Genomic DNA, 24359 nt, shown 5'->3' on the forward strand with positions numbered 1-24359 from the left:
TATCTTTGGCTGATTGCTCAGACCACATTTCACCCAGTTTTTTTGCAGTATCCCCAATGGATAAACCAGGGTGTTCACTTTTGATTTTTGGGCAATGTTCAGAGCAAACCAGGAAGAAGGCTGATGGAGGCCTTTAGGAGCGTTGGGATCTTTTTTCTTTCCTTGTCACCTTTGGGGAGAACATAATTTTTCATCTCCCGGTCATAGCGAGCTTTGTCACTCTTTGCCATATCTTCGAACTTTGGCTTTTCCTTTGCAGACATGGTCTTTCATCTCTCTGAACATTTCTTGGAGAATTCGGAAAAATTTATGGAAGAGTTGGGATGTTTCTTCTTGTGCTCTTCCCGGCAGGTTTGCATGAAGAAGGCATTCGAGGACATCTTGCCCCCTGGCTTGTTGGGGTCTCCTTTACCCATGATGACAGACGGCATCCATTTAGTAGTAGGTTTTCCTCAGAGTGCCGTGGAGCGGCCGGGTCCGACCGAGATGCTCCCTCGCTGGGCTCCAGCGTGAACTGGTTTTATTGCTAAGCCAATCTTCAGCCTCTTGTTTTCGGGGTGTTTATTTTTATTTTATTGATTTATTTAATATTTTTAATTAGTTAATTTTTGAGAGAGAGAGAGAGCTATTAGAGAAACATTGATGTGAGAGTGAAACATCGATCGATGGGCTGCCTCCTGCACACTCCCTGCCAGGGATTGAGCTGCATCCTGGCCATGTGCCCTGACCAGGAATTGAACTGGCAATATTTTTGTGCACAGGATGATGCCCAATCAGTTGAGCCACCTGGCTGGGGCTGGGTGTGTATGCTTATTTTTAGAGAGGACCTCACTTAGGGATGATAGGGAAGACTTCTCTGAGAAGTAACAAATGAACAGAGCCCAGAATAAAGCCAGTGAGTGACCCTCTAAGAAAAGGCACCCAAATGATGATTTTTTTAAAAAAATTTTTTAAATTCTTTATTGTTTAAAGTATTACATATGTCTCATTTCCCCCCCAATTGATCTCTCCCAGGCTGTTCCCAACCCCAGCACATCAAATGATGGGTTTTAAAGTAACCCTTTATTTATTTTTAAATCTTTATTGTTGAAAGTATACATATGTCCCCTTTTTTCTCCCATTGACCCCTTATAGCCAGTCTCCCTGCCCCAGGCCTTCACCCCCCTATTATCTGTGTCCGTGGGTTTTGCATATATACATACAAGTTCTTTGGTTGATCTCTTCCCATTCACCCCCTTTAGAAGGGGTAGGAAGAGTGGAGGTAGCACGAACTTCACAAGTTGCTTTAGAGCAGTGGTTCTCAACCTTCCTAATGCCGCGACCCTTTAATCCAGTTCCTCATGTTGTGGTGACCCCCAACCATAAAATTATTTTTGTTGCTACTTCATAACTGTAATTTTGCCACTGTTATGAATCGTAATTTAAGTATCTGATATGCAGGATGTATTTAGGCAACCCCTGTGAAACGGTCGTTCGACCCCCAATGGGGTCGCGACCCACAGGTTGAGAACCGCTGCTTTAGAGGGTGGTGGAGGAGAGGATTTCCTTGTTAAATGATTGAAATTAGCCCATATTAATTCTTAACTGTCTATTGTAGGGATGGAGTGGGTAAATCAGCCTTCATGTCATCTTTGGGACATATACTAGAGGTTACACCACTCCAGAAAATATACATTTAGGTATCCAGGAGACTTAACAATTCTCCCCTCACCACATATAGTACTTTGAAAATTAGTATATAGTCTTGAATTGTATCTATCAGAATATAAATGTAAATCTATGGGCTCCACAACAGGTCCAATAAATCAGAATATTTGAGGATGGCACCTCAAATTTTAAAAAGTTATTTCATATCCATACTGAAGTTTGAAAATTACTGTTTGTAATCTTGTTGATAGAAATCATTTTTATCCCAGGCTTAGTGGATGGGCAGGCAAGTACCTGCTTATTTAAGATTCATTACTTTTCATAATTTACATTGGAGCTTGCATTTCCTTTTGCTTGATTTAATTCTTGGCTTTAATTTCTGTTACACTGTAGCTTCCATAGTAAGATGTGTTGATAAGTCAGCAGAAAACGAAACTATTGTCCTCTTTGCTTTCATTATTTTGCATTTTCACCATCAGCCACATTCCTGGGAAGGAGCAACCTCTGAAAGGAGAATGCTGAATTGGCTATATAGACTGATGTGCTTTAGAAAAAAACTTGCTTATATTCAATAATTTTTTTGAGTTCTGTTAGTTGAAAATTCTGGTTATTGTGTTTAAGGTTTTAAATTTTTTCATAGGTCTTTAAATCTAATATGCAAAAAGCTAAATGAAAGAGAAAACAGAATAAAGATATTGAGGTATTCAATATATTTAATAGTAGACATCAATAAATATTAATTTGATGCAAGGAAAGGGATGGAAACAACTAGCAATGGCAGATTTAAACCATCTGCAGATGGTCAAACCAGATCCTTAAAGGTGTTACCTTAAACATTCTGGTGGACACACAGTTGAAGAAAGTATGCACTGTGTCCCCCGTGTTTAATTTTAGTGTTACCACTGATGTTCATTGTCAGGTTGTGGGAAGACTAGTAGCCAGGAAGCCTGTCTACCAGGACCCATCTCCAGGCCAGTAGCTAAGCTTGGGATCCACTAAGCCTGGGATCCACTAAGCTTAAGACTTCAGTACCTTGCCTTTTGGGTACTGTTAGGGCTACGGTCTTCCTTTCTTGGAAAGAGGTTGAATCTTTTAGAAACTGAACGGGCCTTAGAATTAATTAAAGTCTATACTTTTATTTTACTGTTAAAGAAACCAAAATTCAGAGAAATGAAATTTTCTCCTAGGCCTTCATACTAAAATATGAAGCCTGGAAATGTGGTTTCCTTCAATGGGGCCATCCATTTGAGTCATTTTTTTTTTTAAGTTCCCTTTTCTCCCTGGCTGGTGTGGGTCAGTTGGTTGGGCATTGTCCAGTGCACCAAAAGGTTGCTGGTTTGATGGTCAGGGCACTTGTCCTGGTGTTGGGCCTGATGCCCGGTAAGGGGCATGCAGGAGGCAGCCTATTGATATTCTGCTCTTATATGGATATTTCTCTTACTCCCTTTCCTTCCTCTCTCTCTTTTAAATACACACACACACACACACACACACACACATACTAGAGGCCTGGTGCACAAAAATTTGTGCACTCGGGGTTGGGGGGGGTCCCTCATCCTGGCCTGTGCCCTCTTGCAGTCTGGGACCCCTTGGGGGATGACCACCTGCTGGTTTAGGCCCACTCCCGGGGGAATTGGGCCTAAGCTGGCAGTCAGACATCACTCTGGCAGCCCGGGAGCCCTTGGGGGATGTCCACTTGCCAGCGGGGAGCAGACCTAAGCTGGAGTCAGACATCCTTAGCGCTGCTGAGGAGGCGGGAGAGGCTCCTACCACCACTGCTGTATTGGCAGCCATCAGCCTGGCTTGTGGCTGAGAAGAGCTCCCCCTGTGGGAGTGCACTGACCACCAGGGGGCAGCTTCTGCATTGAGCATCTGCCCCCTGGTGGTCAGTGTATGTCATAGTGACCAGTCATTCCCAGTCTTTCTGCTGTTAGGGTCAATTTGCATATTACCCTTTTATTATATAGGATAGAGGCCTGGTGCACAGGTGGGGGCTGGCTTGTTTGCCCTGAAGGGTATCCCGGATCAGGGTGGGGGGTCCCGCTGAGGTGCCTGGCCAGCCTGGGGGAGGGCTGATGGCTGTTTGCAGCTGATCACACCCCCTTCAGGGTGGGGGTCCCCACTGGGGTACCTGGTCAGCCTGGGTGAGGGGCTGATGGCTGTTTGCAAGGCTGGTCAAGCCCCCCTCGCCCCCCCGTGGGGACCCTCACCCCATGGAGGTTTGGCCAGCCTGGGTGAGGGGCTGATGGCTGTTTTCAGGCTGGCTACAGCCCCTTTAGGATGGGGGGTCCCCACTGGGGTGCCTGGCCAGTCTGGGTGAGGGGCTGAGGGCCGTTTTCAGGCTGGCCAAGCCCCCAGGCAATGGAAGCTCCCAGCCTTTCCATTTTTTCTTTTTTTTTTATTCTGGGATTTATTTACCTTCTATAATTGAAACTTTGTTGCCTTCAGTGGAGCTCAGAGCCAGCTGGGAAGCTTGGCTTCCTCCATCACTGGAGCAACCAAGCCCCCTGCTTGCTTCAGCTCCGTGGCTGCTGGCCGCCATCTTGGTTGGGTTAATTTGCATATAATTGCTCTGATTGGCTGGTGGGCATGGCTTAAGGCATAGCGAAGGTACGGTCAATTTGCATGTTTGTCTTTTATTAGATTAGATATACACATACACACACACATATATACACACACATGCACACATATATATACATATTTAAAAAGATGTGCCCCTTTTGGCTCTGGCCAGGTAGCTCAGTTGATTAGTGTTGGTCCAATATGCCAAGGTTGCAGGTTTGATCCCTGGTCAGGGCACACATATAAGAATCAACTAATGAATGCATAAATGAGTGGAACAACAAATCGATATTCTCTCTCTTCCTCTCTCTAAAATCAACAAATTTTAAAAAAATGCTTTTTTTAAAAAAAGAAGAAAATAAGATAAAATGTTTCCTTTTCTCCCAAAAGATGTTATCGTTTCTGTTCAAGGGTTTCTTGTAGTCATTCCATGCTGTTGATTGTTTTTGACTTTGCCTTTCTAGTGATTGGGCGGCCCTGTTAGGGTATGAATGGCAATTTATATCTTAGTAAAGATATAAATTTACTAAATATTTTAGTAAAACTTAGGTAAAATTTAAGAGAACTCTTGAAATTAAGGCAGATGAGAGAAACAGTAACTGGCCCCGAGTCACACTGCAAAGCAGCAGATCTTTTTGGTTGGCACCAAGTACTGGGTGGGGCAAAAGTAGGTTTACAGTTCATATGGTAAATAATACAATAAATAACAATACAAGAATAAACTTTCTTGTACACGTATTTACTTCCTTTTCTTTCCTTTTCCTTAAACTTAGTCTTACAAGAGGTATAGTGTGGCAGAAGAGGTTTGAGTTGGGATTTTAGATTCTAAGTCTTAGGCCCAATTTTGCTTCAAGCCTCCGTTTCATCTCTTTGGGCCTTATTTCCACCATCTTTAAAATGAAAGGCTGGACTGGAAGATAATTGATCCAGGGATCTCTCTAGCTCTGATTCTCTTTGATTTCATGAACCCGGGAATGCCTACAGCTTGCAGTTTGCTCTGACATACAGATTCTGCATTGGAACTTTTACCACAATACGCCTTGGGTGGTCTCAGGCTAATTTTTTTTTTCTAGGAGGAATGTTTCTGAGAGTGTGGGTTTTATAAATAAGCCACGTTTTTGTTTATTTCTTTTGTCTTAAAGAGATGGTAAACGATTAAAAATAAGAGTTATTGAAGTCTTGGAAGTTGTGGGAAGTATGTTAATGTGTATCTCAAGTAACTGTTTTAGACTAGCAAATGCTTTGTTAGATTTATACAGGACAGTGACTTTTCAACTATTGTGCCACAGGAATTTTTAAAGCATACAATACCTGACTATTTAGTCAGGAAATAGTTTATTTCCCTTAGTGTGTCAATTAAAAAATGACAACAGCCAACACTATAGCTGTCCAGTATGAATAAATCAAAATAATACCTATTTTTTGGTCAGATCAGCAAAAATATTTTTTGGTGTGCCGCAGAATTTTACTAACTAGTTATGTGTGTCATAAGATGAAAAAGGTTGAAAATTGCTGATATAAGGTGGTACAGTATTGTGGCATTCTCCTGATGCTATTTCACATAACAAGGGACTACTATAAGGAAGTTCAAAGTCCATAGTTAGTTTCCACCTTTGGAAAAGGAGTGCTGGCTTACCCCAGCCCGGGAGAGCTACTGAGGACAGGAATTCAAGCTTCCTTGGAACTCCCACTTCCTAGTGGTATGATTTGAGCCCCTCTCAACTCTTTATGACTAGAAAATCTGCAATTGAGGTTTGACTTGTTTAATTTATGGGAGTTTGTTTCCCTTGAAGTTGCCACTTCTACCTTAGAATGATGATTCTCATAGGCTGCTCAGAGCTCTTTGATTATGGATCTCCCTGAGCAGGCTTGATGGCTGTATTATAAGGTGGTAAAGTACAGTCTGGCTTTGTCTGTACTGGAAACCATTCACCTGAATGCCCTATTCTAAGTGGGTGGGGTTTCTTTCATTCCTGCCTGAACGAAAAACATTTAGCTGACTTCCTGATCATGCCCTGTCTTGTCCTTCATTTTTTTCATTTTGCTTTTCATTATTCTTTGCTGCAACTCAGCCAGTCTTCCAGTTGTGGCTTTGCACAAGGCAAGAACCACAAAGCTTTGTCCATGTTTGTTATTGGAAAAGAAACTTTACAAGCTGGAGTTAGGAAAAGGAGTTAGAGCTCTTGCTGTGTTCATAGGATTAGGATGAGAAGTGGGGAAGGTGGGGGGATGTGGGGTGACTTGGATCCAATAAAACACTCCAGATGAAGTATTTGAGAAAATGGAACTTTGAGTTGCTGAAAGAACAAAAATATTTGAGGAATGCTCTTGATTTGATAAATAAGTTATTTTTAGTTTGCAGAAAAAGAGTAATTTCATCAGTGTAGTGGAATCTTGCAGTTGTGTTTGTAACCTAAACTAATCGGTTTAGGCTTGTGCCAGAAAAAACTTTTAGTACTACTTGGCTTAACTCGTGCAGCCCTGTGGCTGGGCCTCAGAGCATTGGTTGGTAGTGTGGAGTACTTGGGGGAAAGGGGTGAGCTGCTGCTGCTTGAGATGCTCATGGATGAGAGAGAACCTGTATGGTAGACCCCTGCCTTAGTGCATGCACTTGGGCTATAGGCCTCTGCTGTAGGTGTAATGAGGTGCTTAAATCCAGTGTTCCCTTTTGGGACACCAAACATGACTTTGGGTGGAACTGCCTTATACTCTGATTGGCTGTTTTTCCAATTCACTTGGCATTCTCTACCCATCTGTTGGTTCTTGGTTATTTTACTCTGCCTTAAGTGATGTTTATTGGATTTTAAGCTCTCAGTTATCATCCATTCGGCATACCTTTATTAAGTGCCCATCAAATGTGTGCCTGGCATGAAGGTAGGTGCTACGTGTCCTTTGGTGTTTGTTTCTTAGAGACTCTAGATTTTATATATGTTAATTCTGTGGAAGAATGCCAACTTGTTGATTACTTTTAAAGTATTGTAATTTTTAATTTTGGGAAAGGCAGTTTATATAAATTACTGGGTCAGTAAAACATGTCTAGTGGTCCATTCTAGTTTGGGTACTATATATGCATTTACAGGAGATAGACCTTCCTAAGATGTGACCGTTGCAGATTTTATAATGGTGTGGGGAAAACAATAGACCAGTGATGGCGAACCTTTTGAGCGCGGCGTGTCAGCATTTTGAAAAACCCTAACTTAACTCTGGTGCTGTGTCACATATAGAAATTTTTTGATATTTGCAACCATAGTAAAACAAAGACATTTTTGATATTTATTTTATATATTTAAATGCCATTTAGCAAAGAAAAATCAACCAAAAAAATGAGTTCGCGTGTCACTTTTGACACGCGTATCATAGGTTCGCCATCACTGCAATAGACAGTACAAATTATTGAAGAAAAAATAAAAACATGTACAAACTAAATCAGCTGTGCATAACTAACTACCTAAGTGCTACTTGGTTAGTAAGGTTTATAGCTCCCTGTTAGAGCAAGTTTTGCTTTTATTTCTTTAGCTTTATACACAAGTATGTTAGCCAGCAGCTTTTGAATGTGGCTGTTCATAGTTTGGGGATTTTTCTTCTTGGGCTGGCCTTATTTTTTTGCTTAAATAATCTGTATAACTGATTTTCATGGGAACAAGGAAGATTTAATAGATCAATGAAGCAAAAACAGTGACTAATTCATCTCTTGTGGACGCCTAGGGGAGGGGTAGTGGTAATGTTCCTGTTTCTCCTCCTGGGCACTGAAGAAAGAGGCTACAAATGAAAGTGGAAGTTCTCCTTTAATTACTTGTAGCATTGCCTTAGGTCAGCAAATTATTTAAAATACGAGCCTCAGTTTCTTTACATATAAAATGATTTGATAATACCTCCTCATAGAATTGTTGTGAGGATGAGTCGAGAGTATGGTAGTGAAAGCACTTTGTACTATTAAATAATATATACACATTAGATACTATTATCAGAGGTATATTATTTAGGGAGGACGAGGAGGCATGGACTTTTGAGGCTTCCAGTAGGACATTCTAAGGAGTCTTTTTGATGATTCTGGACTTCCTTTAATTGGTGTTAGCAGGAATATAGTATTTTTCAATGTTATTTGAAAGGGGTATACATGTGGGAGATGAATTATTCTTTCTTATAAATCTATTAGAGGCCCGATGCATGAAATTCGTGCAAGAGTAGGCCCACACAGCCCCGGCTGCCTTGGCCTTAACAGCCCCAGCTTTGTCCAGAAGGTTGTCCAGACAGTCATTCTGCTGTTCTGCTGCTCGGTCAATTTGCATATTATGCTGTTATTATTATAGATATAAGTATATGTATTCTTATAAGAACATGAATAAGGCACTTCTCATAATTTTCAACTATTTAGTCATTGAACATTTACTGAACTATGCCACATTCTATGCATATGCTTGGATTCATAGAAGAAATACATAATCTTGACCACTTAAGAGCTCAAGGTTTGTGAGGGGAGATAAATAAGTAGATAATTATACTGCAGAATAAGTGGTGTGCTCTTTCAAAAGGGCCTGTTCTTACTTGATTCCTCTCAACTTCCTCTCCACACTTTGTTTACACACTGAGAGATCTTGTTTACAAGCTGTGAGGCCTGGAAAACTGAAGCAGTTTGCCTGACGTCATGACCACAGCTAGTCAGTAGTAAAGCTAGAACTGAAATCTGAGTTGTCATACAACTCACTGTCTCTTTCAGCTATGTTCTTAGTTCCATCAGCACTGATCTTGACTTTCCTTCTCGCCCTGGATCCTTACTCATTTCAAAGAGGTGCCTCTCCCTGCTCCACCATCTTTTTTTTTTTTTTAATGGTTTTTTAAATTGATTTTTAGAGTGAGAAGAAGGGAGAGGAATAGAGGGATAGAAACATTGATGAGAGAAAAACATCATAGATTGGCTGCCTCCTGCACGTTCCCCACTAGGATTGAGCCCACAACCCAGGCATGTGCCCTGACCGGGAATCGAACCAGTGACCTTTTGGTTCATGGGTCAATACTCACCCACTAAGCCATACAAGCTGGGCTGCTCTACCATCTTTTCAAGCTTCTGTTCTTATTACCTTATCTCATAGTTACTATTGTAGGAAGACCTGGGAGTCTTAAGTTTGAGCTTGTTGAGGTAGTAGAGTGGTTCTTAGCATTGACTGTACATTAGAATGGCTTCTAGTACTTTTATAAAATACTGATAACTAAGGTTCTAATTTTCTTCTTCCATATTTGTTTATACATTTATTGAGATCTTATAGTATAATACACAAAATTTTCAGAAACGAATTTTTATGTATATATTCATATAATCTTTATATCAGACTCATGATTATAATCTCTACTAGAGGCCTGGTGCATGGATTTGTGCACAGGTGGGGTCCCTCAGCCTGGCCTGCACCCTCTCACAATCCGCGACCCCTCAGGGGAATATAGCAGTGCTGAAGCGGCAGGCAGCTGGCAGCTGGGGAGGAGCCCCAACCAGGGGCGCAGCTCTGCTGCTGCTCACTTTGGCCCCGTTGCACCTGCTGCAGCCACTACTGCCCAGTAGTGCTGCTGTGGCCGCAGCTGCACTCACTAGCTGTGAGCCCGGCTTCTGGCTGAGTAGTGCTCCCACTGTGGGAGCGCACTGACCACCAGGGGGCAGCTCCTGTGTTGAGTGTCTGCCCCCTGGTGGTCAGTGCGTGTCATAGTGACCGGTTGTTCCAGTCCTAATGGTTGCTTAGGCTTTTATATATATACTAGAGGCCCGATGCACAAAAATTTGTGCACTGGGGGGGGGGCGGGTGTCCCTCAGCCACACTTGTGCCCTCTCACAGTCTGGGCCCCCTCAGGAGATAACAACCTGCTGGCTTAGGCCCACTCCTGGGTGGCAGAGAGCAGGCCCAATCCCTAGGTGCAGCCCCTGGTCGGGCTCAGAGCAGGGCCGATTGGGGGGTTGGGACGCCACCCCGTCACACTCAAGGCAGGGTCGATGGGGAGGTTGCAGCGCCACCCCGTCACGCACAGAGCAGGGCCGATCAGGGGTTTGGGGCACTGCCCCCTGTCACGCACAGAGCAGGGCCGATCAGGGGGTTGGGGAGATCTCCCCTGTCACGCATAGAGCAGGGCCGATTAGGGGGTTGGGGCACTCCCCCCTGTCACACTCAGGGCAGGGCCGATTAGGGGGTTGGGGCACTCCCCCCTGTTACACTCAGGGCAGGGCCGATGGGGAGGTTGCGGCTTCACGCCGTCACACACAGAGCAGGGCCCATGGGGGGAGTTGGAGCGCCGCACCCTGTCACAGAGCAGGGCCGATCAGGGGGTTGGGGAGCTCCCCCCTATCAGGCACAGAGCAGGGCCAATCAGGGGGTTGGGGCGCCTTCCCCTGTCACGAACAGAGCAGGGTGGATAGGGAGATTGTGGCCCTACCCCCTGTCACACACAAAGCTGCAGGGCGATCAGGAGGTTTGGACGCTGCCCCCTGTCATGCTGCTCCAGGGGCCAGGAGGCCTCGCGGCTCTACTGATCCTGGTGCTGGAAGGCCTTGCGGCTCCGCTTGACACAGGGGCAGTGAGGCCTCGATGCTCCGCTGATCCCGGTGCCAGGAGGCCTCGCGGCTCTGCTGATACCGGTGCTGGGAGGCATATTACCCTTTTACTATATAGGATAGAGGCCTGGTGCACGGGTGGGGGCCGGCTGGGGGCCGGCTGGTTTGCCCTGAAGGGTGTCCTGGATCAGGGTGGGGGTCACACTTGGGTGCCTGGCCAACCTGGATGAGGGGATGATGGCTGTTTGCAGCTGGTCACACCCCCTTCAGGGTGGGGGTCCCCACTGGGGTGCCTGGCCAGTCTGGGTGAGGGACTGAGGGCAGTTTTCAGGCTGGCGGGTGACTGAAGCTCCCAACTTCTCCTTTTTTTCTTTTTCTTTTTTTATTCTGGGATTTATTTACCTTCTATGGCTGTCACTGGAACTGAGAGCCGGCTTTAGCTCTGAGGCTCGGCTCCAGCTCTGAGACCTCGGCTGCTGAAAGCAGGGATCTGGGTTTGTTTGGCTTCTATAATTGAAACACTGTTGCAACTTCAGCTCAGCCGGCTGGCTGAAAGCATGGGGTTTGTTTAGCTTCTATAATTGCAACATTGTTTCTTAGAGTGCAGCTCAGAGCCCAGCAGTGGCAGGCAGGGAACCTTGGCTTCCTCCTTCACTGGAGCAAGCAAGCCCCCTGTTCGCTTCAGCTGCCTGGCTGCCGGCCGCCATCTTGGTTGGCAGTTAATTTGCATATCGCCCTGATTAGCCAATGGGAAGTGTGTCGAAGGTACGGTTAATTACCATGTTTGTCTATTATTAGGTAGGAGGATATAGATAGATATACACTTGGAAAAACTGAGGTGGTAACATTTAATCACCTAAGCTGTTAGTGAGAACGCAGATTCCCTGGCTTCTGAGACCATGTGTGTTCTTTTCATTATAGTATGTGACCTGGGTAGCAGGGAGGGAGGAGAGGGGTGTGGAATTGACACAAAGGGAAATGCTCTGGAGGTCGTGAAATGGAAAGAAACTTCTTACTAGGGGTAGAAATAACAATGACTCCCCCCAAATGTGCTTTGAAATTAAAATGGCAAGAGAAAACCTTTATGACTCTGGCCCTCTAGTATGTACAGCCCTGTATTGTGTTCCTGATAGCTTCAAGGGAAAGTGTATGGAAGGGCATTTTTACCTTCCACTGTCGTAAGGGAGATTTCTGTATAAACACAAGACTTCTAGATTGATACTCTGGGCATTTTACAAGTCAGTCCAAGGGAAGTGGCAATCTAAGCTGGATGTGAGAAAAAAAGGTTTGGGACCTTTGGGTGACTTGAAACTACTGGAACTTGGCAACTCATACGTGTTGCAGCTCTATGTTAGTACCCCACTAAAAGAAAACAAGAGTTCCTCAGCCCTGCGTTCTCTTTGATCCATCACTTTTGCTTTTAAATAGCCAAACGTTCCTAAAAAGCTGTCTGTATTAATTGTTTCACTCCACTTAGTCTGCTCCAGTCTGGCTTCTGCCCCTCTCATTTCTCTGTAACACCTCATAGTAAGTTCACTGATGTCCTCCATGAAGCTGAATTCAAAAGACATTGTTAGTCTTTAATTTTCTCAGTGAAGCTGACACTCTTGACCACTCCTTCCTTCCAGAAACTCTCTTTTCTCTTAGCTCCAGTGACATAACAGTGTCCTATTCTTCCTCCTACTCTGTTGTTTTTATAGGCTCATCCTCCCTTCTGGAGCTATTAAATGTTCTACTATCCCAGGCCCTCCTCTCCTCTCACAGTAGACACTCTCCCAGAGTGATCTCATCTACCTCACTGACTAGTAACCACACATCTATGCACATGACTCATAAATTTGTGTCTCCATCTCAGATCATTGTCACCCAGGTACTGGAGATACAGTGATAAGCTAGATAGAAGGTGGAGATAGGGGTGGGGAGGAGGAGACAAGCGATAAACAAATAGAAAAAATATCAGACAGGGTTAAGTGCTAAAGTGAGCATAAACCAGGGTGATATTTTAGAGGTTGAGAGGTACTTTATATTGGCTGGTTTTTCTGTTATGTACTATACAGCAAATGCCACAAAGACAGGTCTTTCTACTTACTGTTTTATCCCATGTTTAACCTCAAAGCTTGATGCATTTCAGGCAGTCAATATTTGAATGAATGAATAAACTACTCATCAGTCTTATGTTTGATTTGTGATGTCTGGGCTGTGGATCAGGACTGGCTTTCTTTAGGGTAAGATTTGAGAGATAATTCCTTAGGTGATGTTTACCTTGGGCCAAGTGCAAGGAAGCCTAGTCTCAGTTTTAGACTACTTGTTAGGAAAAGAAACAGTAGAGCCAGGTAGCGGTCCTTGAGAGCCTTCTTTTAATTGATACCCTAATCAAAAGTTAGTCTTATCAATTGTTTATTTTTTTATTTTTTCAACTGTTTATTAATAGTGCTTCTATTCCAAAGTGCTTGAAAGTTCTTAAACCCTTTCCTTCCAATTCCAGTCTTGCTTATACTCTTGGTTCTTTGTTAGGTAAGGTGAAAAAACCCTGACGTCTAGAGATGGGATTACTGGATTCTAGTCCTGTCTCTGTTTCTAGTTTCCTAAAAAGGTCACAAGTCTCTTAGTCTGCCTGCTCATCTGTCATATGGTGGTGGGGGAGGGCAGATAAGAGTATCTGCCTTTTAAAAAAATCTTCACTAGAGGACATTTTCATTGATCTTTAGAGAGGGGATCAAGCCTGCAACCTTTTCATGCATGGGACGACGCCTAGCCAACTGAGCCACACCGACCAGGGTCAGCCACCTCTGTCTTTCTATTGGAGCATTTAATCCATTTGCATTTAAAGTAATTTTGATAGATATGTGTTTATTGCCATTTTATTATTCATATTTATTATTACTTTTTTCTTCTTAAGTCCCTGTAACATTTCTTGTAATACTGGCTTGGTGGTGGTGAACTCCTTTAGCTTTTTCTTGTCTGGGAAGCTCTTTATGTGTCCTTTGATTCTCAATGGTAGCTTTGCTGAGTAGAGTATTTTTGGTGGTGGGTTCTTGCTTTGCATCACTTGGAATATTTTGTGCTAGTCCCTTCTGGTCTGCAAAATTTCTGTTGAGAAATCAGCTGACAGTCTTATGGAACTCCCTGGTAGATAGCTAACTGATTTTCTCTTGATGCTTTTATGGTTCTCTCTTTAACCTCTGCCATTTTAATTATGATGTGTCTTGGTGTAGGTCTCTTTGGGTTCATAGAGTTTGGGTGGGGTCTCAGGAAATCAGTAGGGGGCGGGGCAGGGCAAAGAGCGTTTAGCCATGTTCATGGAGACTCAGATATGGCACCTGCCTGCCAGTTCCTTGGGGTCAAGGCTCAGCAAAGGAACAATGGCTTGTGCCAACACTTCTGTCTGGGAGAAAGTTGCCCCTCCAGACCTTGTCTCAAAGCCACACAGTTCAGTTTCTCCCCATATGCCCCTGGCACCTTTGGAGCTGCTGTCCCCAGTGCTGGAGCTCAGAGTGAGTCCAAGTACGTCCACGCACAGGCCCTTTAAGAGGAACACCTGGGACTCCAGCAGCTATCCGTCTTACTCAGCCACAGTCTTTGCTGGTTTTCACAGCCAGAAGTTAAGGGGACTTCTCTTCCCAGCAGTGGAACCCTTGGCTGGGAAGCCCAGTGTGGGGCTGGGACCCCTTACTCCTCTGGGGGAACCTCTGGAGTTGAGCTGAGACCCAGAGAGCATTTAAAAAAAAAGACTTTTTCCTGAGGTCTGACAGTATGATAGTGGCAGAACTCCTGGTTCAAGTTTTTTTTACACTTAGGGGATACCTCTTCTTTTCTCCACTTTAGTCAGAAAAGATCACTTGCTCTGGGTTCTCTTCCATTGTGGGCAGGTGGGGTGGGAGGTGGGAGATAAGAAAAAGATGGGGCTTCTAGAAATGGATGTCTTCTGCAGCTTGTTTCTTCCTCCGCCTTTACCTGGAGTGTTTTGAACTCCAACATGAAGTGACCTGAGTGTGGAAGCTGGTCAGTGATGGCATTCAGATGATCTGCTTTTCCAACCTGGTGACCTGGTTGGCTCTCACCAAGCTGCTGCACTCTTCAGGCCCAGACCCAATGATTGCTTGGTCCCACCCCTTCCTGCCATCAGCCTGTTTACCAGGTTGGCTTTTGGGTGAAGAGACAGTATAGGGCAGAAAAAAAACTTTAAAATCCCTCTGGCTTTTTTCCTGAACAATCCTGAGGATGCTACCTCAGCAATTATAGGGGAAAAAACAACTATTTCCTGCTTCTCAGTATAGACAATGGGCACTAGATTTGATTTCTAGGACTTCGGATATTATGATTAGTTCAGATTTAAACTTTTACCCTACCCTCTCATTTTTCACCTTTACACTTTGTTCTGTGCTTATATCTGGATGCCTCAAGAGGTTAATTAGTAGATGAGGGGTGGCCAGTCCAACAGAATTGCAGGTAATGGTTTCTCTGTGATCCCTAGTCATTCTGGTTCTCTCTGAGATCAGATTTTCTGTTACCAGCAAGTAAAGTTATCATTGAGGACACTCAGCTGAAGGGCCTAAGGGTGGTGGTTCTAGAGACTGCAGATGACCCAGAGTTATTTCAGTTCAGATAATATCTATTGATTCATCTTCAAGTTTCAGTGACTCTTTTCTCTATCAATTACATTCTGTTCTTAAGCTCATTCAGTGAATTTTTTAAATTTCAGGTACTGCATTTCTGTTCTATAATTGCCACTTTAAAATTTTTTAAATTTCTTTGCTGAGTTATAATAGCTGCTTTAGTATCCTTGTCTGATAATTCCAACATCTGGGTCATCTTGGACTTGCCCTCTGCTGATTGTCTTTTCTCCTGCAGAGGGGTTTAATTGCTAGTTCTTTATGTAATTTGGATTTCTATCTGAACATAAATGAATCTGAATGTTATGTTATGGAGACTCTGGTTTCTGTTGATTTTAGTAGGCAGTTAACTTGGTTATAATTGCAAACTCTGTCTTACCTGTGGGGGGTGGCAGTTCAAATCTCAGTCTAGTTCTTTTATCCTTTGCTGAGGTCCTTGGATTCTGCCCTGTGCATATATGGTTCAGGGGTCAGCTAGAAATTTGGGCAGAATTTATACATAGAAGCTAGATTCTCCTTTTGTGACTCTACCTTATCATCTCTGTCTGTTCTGGGCTCTATCTTTGGTTCCTCTGGACAGCCTAGGTTTTTATTTTTCTTAAATTTTTATTTGTTGATTGATTTTAGAGAGAGAGGAAGAGGAGGGGGGAGAGAAACATCAACCTGTTGCTGCACCTATTCATGCATTCACCAGTTGACCCCCTGTATGTGCCCCGACTGGGGATTGAACCAGCAACCTAGGGTTTGTTTTTATTAAATTGGAACTTCAGATAGTTGTTTAAAATTTTTTATCCAGAGTTTATAGTTGCTATCTGTGGGAAGATAATATTGGAAGCAGAATTCTGTACTAGCATTTTTATCTATTATCAAAGTGTTTTGGGAGCAAAAGTGATACATATTTAAGAAAGCTTTAATCTTCAGCAGTCAAATGATGGACTGATGCATTTCTTCAGTGTGGTTTGTTAATTATCTCAGGTGGACTCAATCACATTCACTTTAACTTGCTTTGCAACCTTGGGCAAGTAAGTCTTTTCTCTTTTCCTCTCTGGGACTCACTTTCTTCTCTGGAAAATGAGGCATTGGGCTCTCCTTATCTGTAAGGGTCCTTTTATCTTCTCCACAGATAGAAACATGCACACCACTCTCACCACCAACAGGAACAAGCACAGAGAAGTTGCCTGAGGGAAGTGATGTGGGTGGATCTCTCTGGGTGGAAAGCTCTCTGAAGGGGCAGCACTAGAGTTTGAGGATGTTTACAGTCATCCTCTTGTTTCTGGGGACAGAAGGCCAGCACCTGAGGATGCAAGAAGTAAAAGTCATTCAGAAGCAAAGAAAAGAAATCATTTGCTGCTTGTTTCCGCCCCTGAGAAATAGGAGAGAATGTAGACTGTTGAAAACAAATTAGGATCACCCAGAGTTCCCGTTGGGTTTTTGGCAGTGCATTTTATCCTGTTTGAGGGGGATAGACCCCTGGATCTTAGTAATATGCCAGCAAATTTAGCAGTAGGTGGTGGGGGTAGTAGCTGTCAGTAGGGGTGCTGCTTTCACTGTTAGGGCTGCAGAGACCTTAGTGAAGATACACACAAATCTGGCCACTTCTTAGAGTTCAGAATTTGTATGTGGGAGAAGTTATAGTCAATGTGGAGTAAATTATGTGTGTGTGCGTTTAAGGTTGGTGGAGAGGGGGAAAGAGGTGATGGGTGAGGGCAGGACAGGTCTGTGGGCCACTTCTGAAGCTGTTTGAATAGTAATCACGCTTAATTCTATTAAGACTGATTCTTTTTAAAAGTATATATGTGGGAGAGAGAGAACTAAAGCTTCTCCCACACTCAGGCCATCCCTTGGGTGCTGCCCCTGATACAGACCCTTTTTTCTATTTTTTTCTGCCGGGAGCCGGTCCATCCTTGCTGTTTCAAGGGACCTGGCATATATGGCATACGGTTCTTAATATGTTTGCTCACCTTCTTGGCGCTGTGTTTTAACCAAAGTCACCTCTCCGAGAAAGGTTGAATCCCCAGGTAGGGATTTTCCCCTGAAGTTAGGGAGGGAATAAAACCCCTCAACTAAGTGCCAGGCGGGTAATTAATCCCTTTAACTACGAACAATCATGCTTAAACTACATAATCTTTTCTCCCTGGAATGGAGATAAGAAACGCCCTAACCTTTGTAATAGAGATTGATAGGATTGAATCAACTGGTATAAATACAGTTGTAACAAGACAGAAAGACTCAGAACTCAGGAGACAGAATTCAGAAGACAGAACCTACACGGAGCCTAGAGACAGAAGAACTTCGCTGGCGAGAGCATGCCGGAGGATCCTGGAGAGGGACTGGCCTCGGAGCCTAGAGAGAGAGCCTGGCGAGAGAGCATGGCAGGGATCCTGGACTGAACCTGACTGCGGAGATTGGCAAGAGAACCTGACCAGGACCTGGCCACAGAACCTGGCTGGAGATCCGAAGCAGAGCCTCTCTGGAGATCAAGACCAGAACTTGGCTGGAGATCCTGGCTAGGCTGCTGATCAACTGAACGCTGTCTCCGTGTCATTCCTTCTTCGCCGACTCCGTCCACACCTTTGGGGACCCCTGGACCTGCTGGGGCTGGACCCCGGCATCTGGCGCCCGAACAGGGACCCCTAGGTAAGCGCCCTGCACTCGGGACGGATCGGACTCCACCGTAGGAAGAGGGTGGATAGTCTTCGCCGACTCCGTCCACACCTTTGGGAATCCCTGGAACAGGATTCCCTTAGGTAAGCCCCCCCCCTTGAAAACCCCCACACTCGGGACGGATAGGACTCCACCAGGGTGCTACAGACCCCCCTATAGAGGATAAATAGGGTAAGAAGGTGGATAGTACAGAACTTAGATTGAGAAGATGTGCCATACTGAGTCCAAAGAAAGAAGACTCTGTATTGATCTTTAGATTAAGAAGATGTGCCATACTGAGTCTAAAGAAAAAAGACTCCGTATTGATCTTTTAACATATATGCTTGTTAGCAGAGGAATTAAGGTTACTCCCAGTCAGACAGAACATTTTATACAAGAAATACATCCATGCTTTTCTGAGGAAGGAAAGGTGCCGGAAAGGTAAATGTAGAGGCATGGGAGAAGGTAGGCCCAAGGAGCCTTATCCTTAACCCCACTGCAGCCTTTCCACCCCGGGAAAGTGCAGGATTGGCAAGCTCTCCCTGGGGTGATAGATCAGGACTCAGGTAATAGCAGAAAGCGCCAATCCTACTCTTAAAATGGATACAAGAGAGCGTTTCAGGTTTTTCTTTTTAATGCTTGCTTTTAAAAAATAAAAAAGGGGGAATTTGCCGGGAGCCGGTCCATCCTTGCTGTTTCAAGGGACCTGGCATATATGGCATACGGTTCTTAATATGTTTGCTCACCTTCTTGGCGCTGTGTTTTAACCAAAGTCACCTCTCCGAGAAAGGTTGAATCCCCAGGTAGGGATTTTCCCCTGAAGTTAGGGAGGGAATAAAACCCCTCAACTAAGTGCCAGGCGGGTAATTAATCCCTTTAACTACGAACAATCATGCTTAAACTACATAATCTTTTCTCCCTGGAATGGAGATAAGAAACGCCCTAACCTTTGTAATAGAGATTGATAGGATTGAATCAACTGGTATAAATACAGTTGTAACAAGACAGAAAGACTCAGAACTCAGGAGACAGAATTCAGAAGACAGAACCTACACGGAGCCTAGAGACAGAAGAACTTCGCTGGCGAGAGCATGCCGGAGGATCCTGGAGAGGGACTGGCCTCGGAGCCTAGAGAGAGAGCATGGCAGGGATCCTGGACTGAACCTGACTGCGGAGATTGGCAAGAGAACCTGACCAGGACCTGGCCACAGAACCTGGCTGGAGATCCGAAGCAGAGCCTCTCTGGAGATCAAGACCAGAACTTGGCTGGAGATCTTGGCTAGGCTGCTGATCAACTGAACGCTGTCTCCGTGTCATTCCTTCTTCGCCGACTCCGTCCACACCTTTGGGGACCCCTGGACCTGCTGGGGCTGGACCCCGGCATTTTTCCTATCTATTTTCATTGCTTATTAATCTTTCTTTTCAGGTCATATTGGCTCGAAGCTTCAGGCCCTTCTCATCTTTTAAAAAAAGCCATACACTATTATTTTATTATTTCTCCATCTTAATTCTAGTCTTCCAGCTCTCTAGGGGGATAGAGTAGGGACGCATTCTGTGTGTGTATGTTATGGTATTGGTGGTGGAAGTGTGGGAATCAGATTTAAGGGACCAGCATCCTTGGTAGGCGGTCAAAGGTGGTCTACAGGATATGGAAGGGGAGGGATGGGCAGTTGTGATGAAAGGAGAGGGGGATAGTTTGAGTGTAAGACCATGCATAAAAGCTTTAGTTTTGTCACTGGCATAGCTTGTCTTTCCATTCTTCCTCAAGACTAGGACAGAAGATCTTCCATCTTCACTCACTTATATTAGGGGTGAGACTCAATGGTTTATTACACTTTTCAGCTCTCATGTAAAAAGAAGGCTCATTACAAAACTGAAGGGTAAGATTGCAGACAGAGAAGCTCTGTTTTTAGTTTTAATCGATTCTGGGTTGTTTGGGGCCCTTTTGAGAACCCAGTCTAGAAGGCAACCCAATGAGAATGGTGAAGTGGCTTTTTAGGTCAGACAGACTTAGGTTTAAATTCTGACTACCTGGTTACTAGCAAGCTGTAAGACCTTGGACAAGTTACTTGACTCTTGAAATTTAGATCCTTTATCTATAAGGGTAACATTATTGTGTTATTGTCTTACATAAAACGTATAACATGTTGCCTTAGGTGTGATAGATAGCCAAGTGATGTTTGTTTTTCTTACCCACTTTTCTTATTTTTAAGTAGAATCCCAGCTTTAGTTCTAAGCAATTGTGTGATTCACCCTTTCCAAGCTTCAGTTCCTTTCTTAAAAATGAGGGCATTTAACTAGTTGATATCTGAGATCCTTCCCAGCTGTAAGATGTCATAGGAATTTTTAGACTGTTGAGGGATGTATAGATCTGTTAATTTAAGGAAAGACAATGTAGTCTGTTCTGAGACCATATCATCTGATAGGAAAGGGGAAGTCTCTTGGAGCCAACTCCGCCTCTCCCCTGGGAAAGAGATAGCCAGCTTTCTTCAGAGTCAGCAGAGTCAGATTCTGCCTTGTCTCTTTTCTGACACTGCTCTGTATATGATGGTCTTTGGGACAGGGCTTTGGTTCAGCTTGCCCAGTCTTGGTGTGATTCATGTTTTACCTATCTCTTTCTTCCTGTTTCTATTTTGTCTAGGTCAAGAGGCAACTGCCATTGAAAGATAGTGAGTGACTGTTTCCAGGACAACAACCATTGAGGGGAGCAGCCAGAAGCATTGACTGAAAGCTTAAATTACCTAAATGGTAAGTAGGTTGTGCAGTGAAACCTGGCCACACTGATAGAATTGGGTAATTTATGAAGTCTGCAATTTTTCCACCATTATGAGAGAACGAGGAAAGTCAGTATTTGTTTATAACCATTATGAACCATATACTATGCTAAGTACTTCACAGGGTTTCTCATCTAATCAACTAGCCGGTCTAACGGAGGAAAATCTTTGCATGAAGTTGACAGTCTTTAATAGGCCCAGCTACCATTTATTGAATACTTATTAAATGCCAGGCCCAGTCTATTTGACATACATTATGTCCCTATGAGGTAAGTGCTGTTATCGTCACCATGAGGAAACCAGCTGAGAGATGTTAAATAACTTCTCCACATTCACACAGGTAATAAATGGTAGGACTAGATTCCAAACCTGGCTTATTTTCATTATACTCTAACGTCTCTTGAGAAAGTTACTTTTTGGTTGAGGCTGTGACTGACTTTACCTTTAAAAAACAAAGCAGAATAAACAAAAACAAAAAAATTTTCGATTGATAACTAGTTCCTTTTCCTAGGGTTCTGTGTACCAGTATTTTATTGGTTGATGTTCACCAAGAAAGTGGAGAGTAGTAATGAAATAAAATAAACTTGAGCTGTGAGTGCCCAGAGGGCCTCAGAGCTATGGGAAGAGCTTTGGAGTGCATTTTATTCTAAGCAAGATGGGAGCCACTGGAGAGTAGGGAACAGTGGTCTTGGTCGCCAGGTAGCTGGGTAATAGAGAAAAGTTCTCTGGGAAGATAGAGCAACAGGGCAGTCAGAGATAGTGTCTGGGAACTGGGTTCTAGGCATAGGAGTGACTGCACATGGAAAGGAATCTTAGCGAGACCTTTCACACCCATGATAACCCCTACTGCGAAACAGGCATAGTCACGGATAGTATGGAACTTTTCTTGAGGGAGGGGGGAAACTTTTGGGCAAATTCTTGTCCTGTTAATTGGTTCAGGATTCTTGTTCTATTTCGCTCCCTGGAGCATTTTTCCTACCTCAGGGAATTGGGTTATGAAATTAATTTCTGGTTGGATGGAGCGACAGTCAGGATTCATTTGTTCATTGAGCTTTCTGACCAGACGCCAGGGATCAAGCCTGCAACCGAGGTACATGCCCTTGACCGGTATTGAATCCATAACCCTTCAGTCTGTGGGCCAATGCTCTCACCACTGAGAACAGGCTAGGGCAAGGCAATTCATTTTTGAAGATTCCTAGCCTGGAGAATCAGGAATGCACTATAAAGATAATGTGTCCCTGAGTACTGAAATTAGTTATTTAACATTTTCTCATGTGGTCCTAAGACAAAGGACATTTTGGACTGGCTTCATACAGGTATTGTACCAGGTGTACCGGTTAATAATGTGGATTTTGTAATCAAAGAGAACATGATAATTTCAAGAGAAACATCAAAAGTGCTTTATTCAAAGTAATGTCCATCGCTAGCTACACATTTCCCCCATCTTTCAGGTAATTTGTAGATACCGTCCCAGTAGAACTTTCCTTGTTTTGAGGCAAACCATTCAGAGACCCAATATTCCACTTCTTTGTACGTTTTGAAGTTCTGCTCAGAAAGTGCATGGGCCATCAATCGGAACAAGTGGTAATCTGAAGGAGCAAGGTCTGGTGAATACAGCGGGTGGGTTAATACTTTCCAGGGAAGATCTTTTAATGTGTCTTTAACTGGTTTTGAAGTGTGTGATGGTGCGTAATCATGAAGCAAAACTACTTTGCCATGTCTTCTGGCCCATTCTGGTCATTTTACGATCAAAGCGTGGTTCAAATTGATTATTTGTTGTCAGTAGCAATCAGTATTAACGGTTTCACCTCTTTTTAGAAGCTCGTAATACCTTCCTGATCCCACCAGATGCAGAGCATTCTCTTCTTTCTGAAGCGATTTGGCCTTGCAGTAGATGTGATGGTTGACCTCGATCAACCCATGATTTTGTGCATTTGGGATTCTCAAAATAAATCCACTTTTCATCACCAGTCACAATTAGATGCAAAAAAGACTTTCATTTGTGCCGTTGAAGCAACATTTTACTGATGACTTTTCGGTTTTCCACTTGTCTTCTGTTCAGTTGATGTGGCACCCATTTCCCTTCCTTTAAAATGTTTTCCATTGCTTGTAAATGATCAGAAATTATTTGCTGAGCAACGTTTAATCTTTCTGCAAGTTGTTTTTGAGTTTTACATGCATCTTCATCCAATAATGCTTGTAATTGTTGGTCTTCATACTTTTTCGGTTGACCTGACGTTCTTTGTCTTTCACATTGAAATCATCACTTTTAAAGCGTTTAAACCAGCGTTCCCAAGTATCTTGAGATGGAGCATGTTCACCATAAGCTTCCCAAAGTATCCAGCAGCACTTTTCTTCAAAATAATGAGTTAAAACTGCCCGCAAATGCTCTTTTTTTGGCACAAAATTCGACATTTTTAAGTGTAAAAATATCTGATGTTAACACTTTCAGAAAATTTGACATGAAGTTTTGAAGCCTGAGGTCAATACTAACAAAATAGCATGTATATCAAATCGCATATATATCAACATATGTGTAACTTCATCTATTGAAAAAAATTTGCATTATTAACCAGTACACCTGGTACAAGTACCAATTAATGGATCAGTGTTTATCTAGACAGGCTGTTGTGTAGTGCCATTCTGGAGGGCTGTTCTTGGTTATATTTTGTCTAACAATTTGAACATCAATTTGGATGAAGATATTGAAAAGACATGCCTATCAGATTTATAAATAGTCAATGCTTGCAAGTTGGAAGGTGTAGAAAATAGACAGTTGAAACTATTGATTGTAACTAACTTTCAAGTTGAAATACAAAATATAGTAAATAATTTAAGTTTAAATTTACATGGCACTTAAGATGGACCAGATATTAGTCTAAGCACTTCATGTATTAACTTATTTCCACTTACAGTTACCCTTTACGGTAGGTATTAAAACAGAAGTCAAGTAACTTATCCAAGGTTATACAGCTTGTAAGTGGCAAATCAGGTCTTAAACTTAGGCTTCTGGCTTCACACTATGTAATCTTTAATGAGTGCACCATACTGCCTGCAAAAGAAATAAGAATTAAGCCCCATATTCAGGCTATTAAAATTAATTAGGTTTAATCGTAGTTTATTTGGGGAAAAATTCAGTATGAACCTACAAACTGGTGATAAAGCTGCCAGATTAGCTCGTGCAGTCTTGGGCCTCATTATTAAAACTGGATCGACGAGGTCATCTTTCAAACCCACCCTCACCCCTTTATCACCCTTTACTCCATCTCTTGCCTTGACTGTTTCAATAGAACCCTAGTTTATCCTGCTGAATGTTCATCCAGAAATGCAATTCTGATTTTGTTACTCTCTTGCCTAAATCCCTTTGTCTAAGACAAGTTGCAAATTTGCTTACTTTATCCACTTGCAAGCATATCAGTGTGTTTTGAAGGGTCTATACCAGCCGTGGGCAAACTACGGCCCACAGGCTGGATCCGGCCCGTTTGAAATGAATAAAACTATTGAAAAAAAAGACCGTACCCTTTTATGTAATGATGTTTACTTTGAATTTATATTAGTTCACACAAACACTCCATCCATGCTTTT

General features: G+C 43.3%; 1 protein-coding gene and 1 pseudogene across 4 annotated transcripts in view; one reads left to right on the forward strand and one right to left on the reverse strand.

Annotated features, from left to right (window-relative positions):
• Nucleotides 1-1008, reverse strand: part of LOC132231552 (high mobility group protein B2-like) — a 1669-nt pseudogene extending 661 nt beyond the window's left edge.
• The window catches only part of LUZP1 (leucine zipper protein 1), a 72871-nt gene that overhangs the window by 29259 nt on the left and 19253 nt on the right, over nucleotides 1-24359 (forward strand). The window contains exons 1-2 of one of the 4 annotated variants that reach the window (XM_059690868.1): nucleotides 414-441; nucleotides 20642-20748. The exons of 1 other annotated variant lie outside the window; for it this stretch is intronic. The gene's annotated coding sequence lies outside the window, so the exon portion shown is untranslated. Of the gene's footprint in view, nucleotides 1-413; nucleotides 442-5890; nucleotides 5913-20641; nucleotides 20749-24359 lie in introns of those variants that run through there. 2 more of the 4 variants (XM_059690869.1, XM_059690867.1) reach the window with 2 other exon arrangements.

Source organism: Myotis daubentonii, chromosome 3 (genome assembly GCF_963259705.1).
Source record: "Myotis daubentonii chromosome 3, mMyoDau2.1, whole genome shotgun sequence".
NCBI lineage: Eukaryota > Metazoa > Chordata > Mammalia > Chiroptera > Vespertilionidae > Myotis > Myotis daubentonii.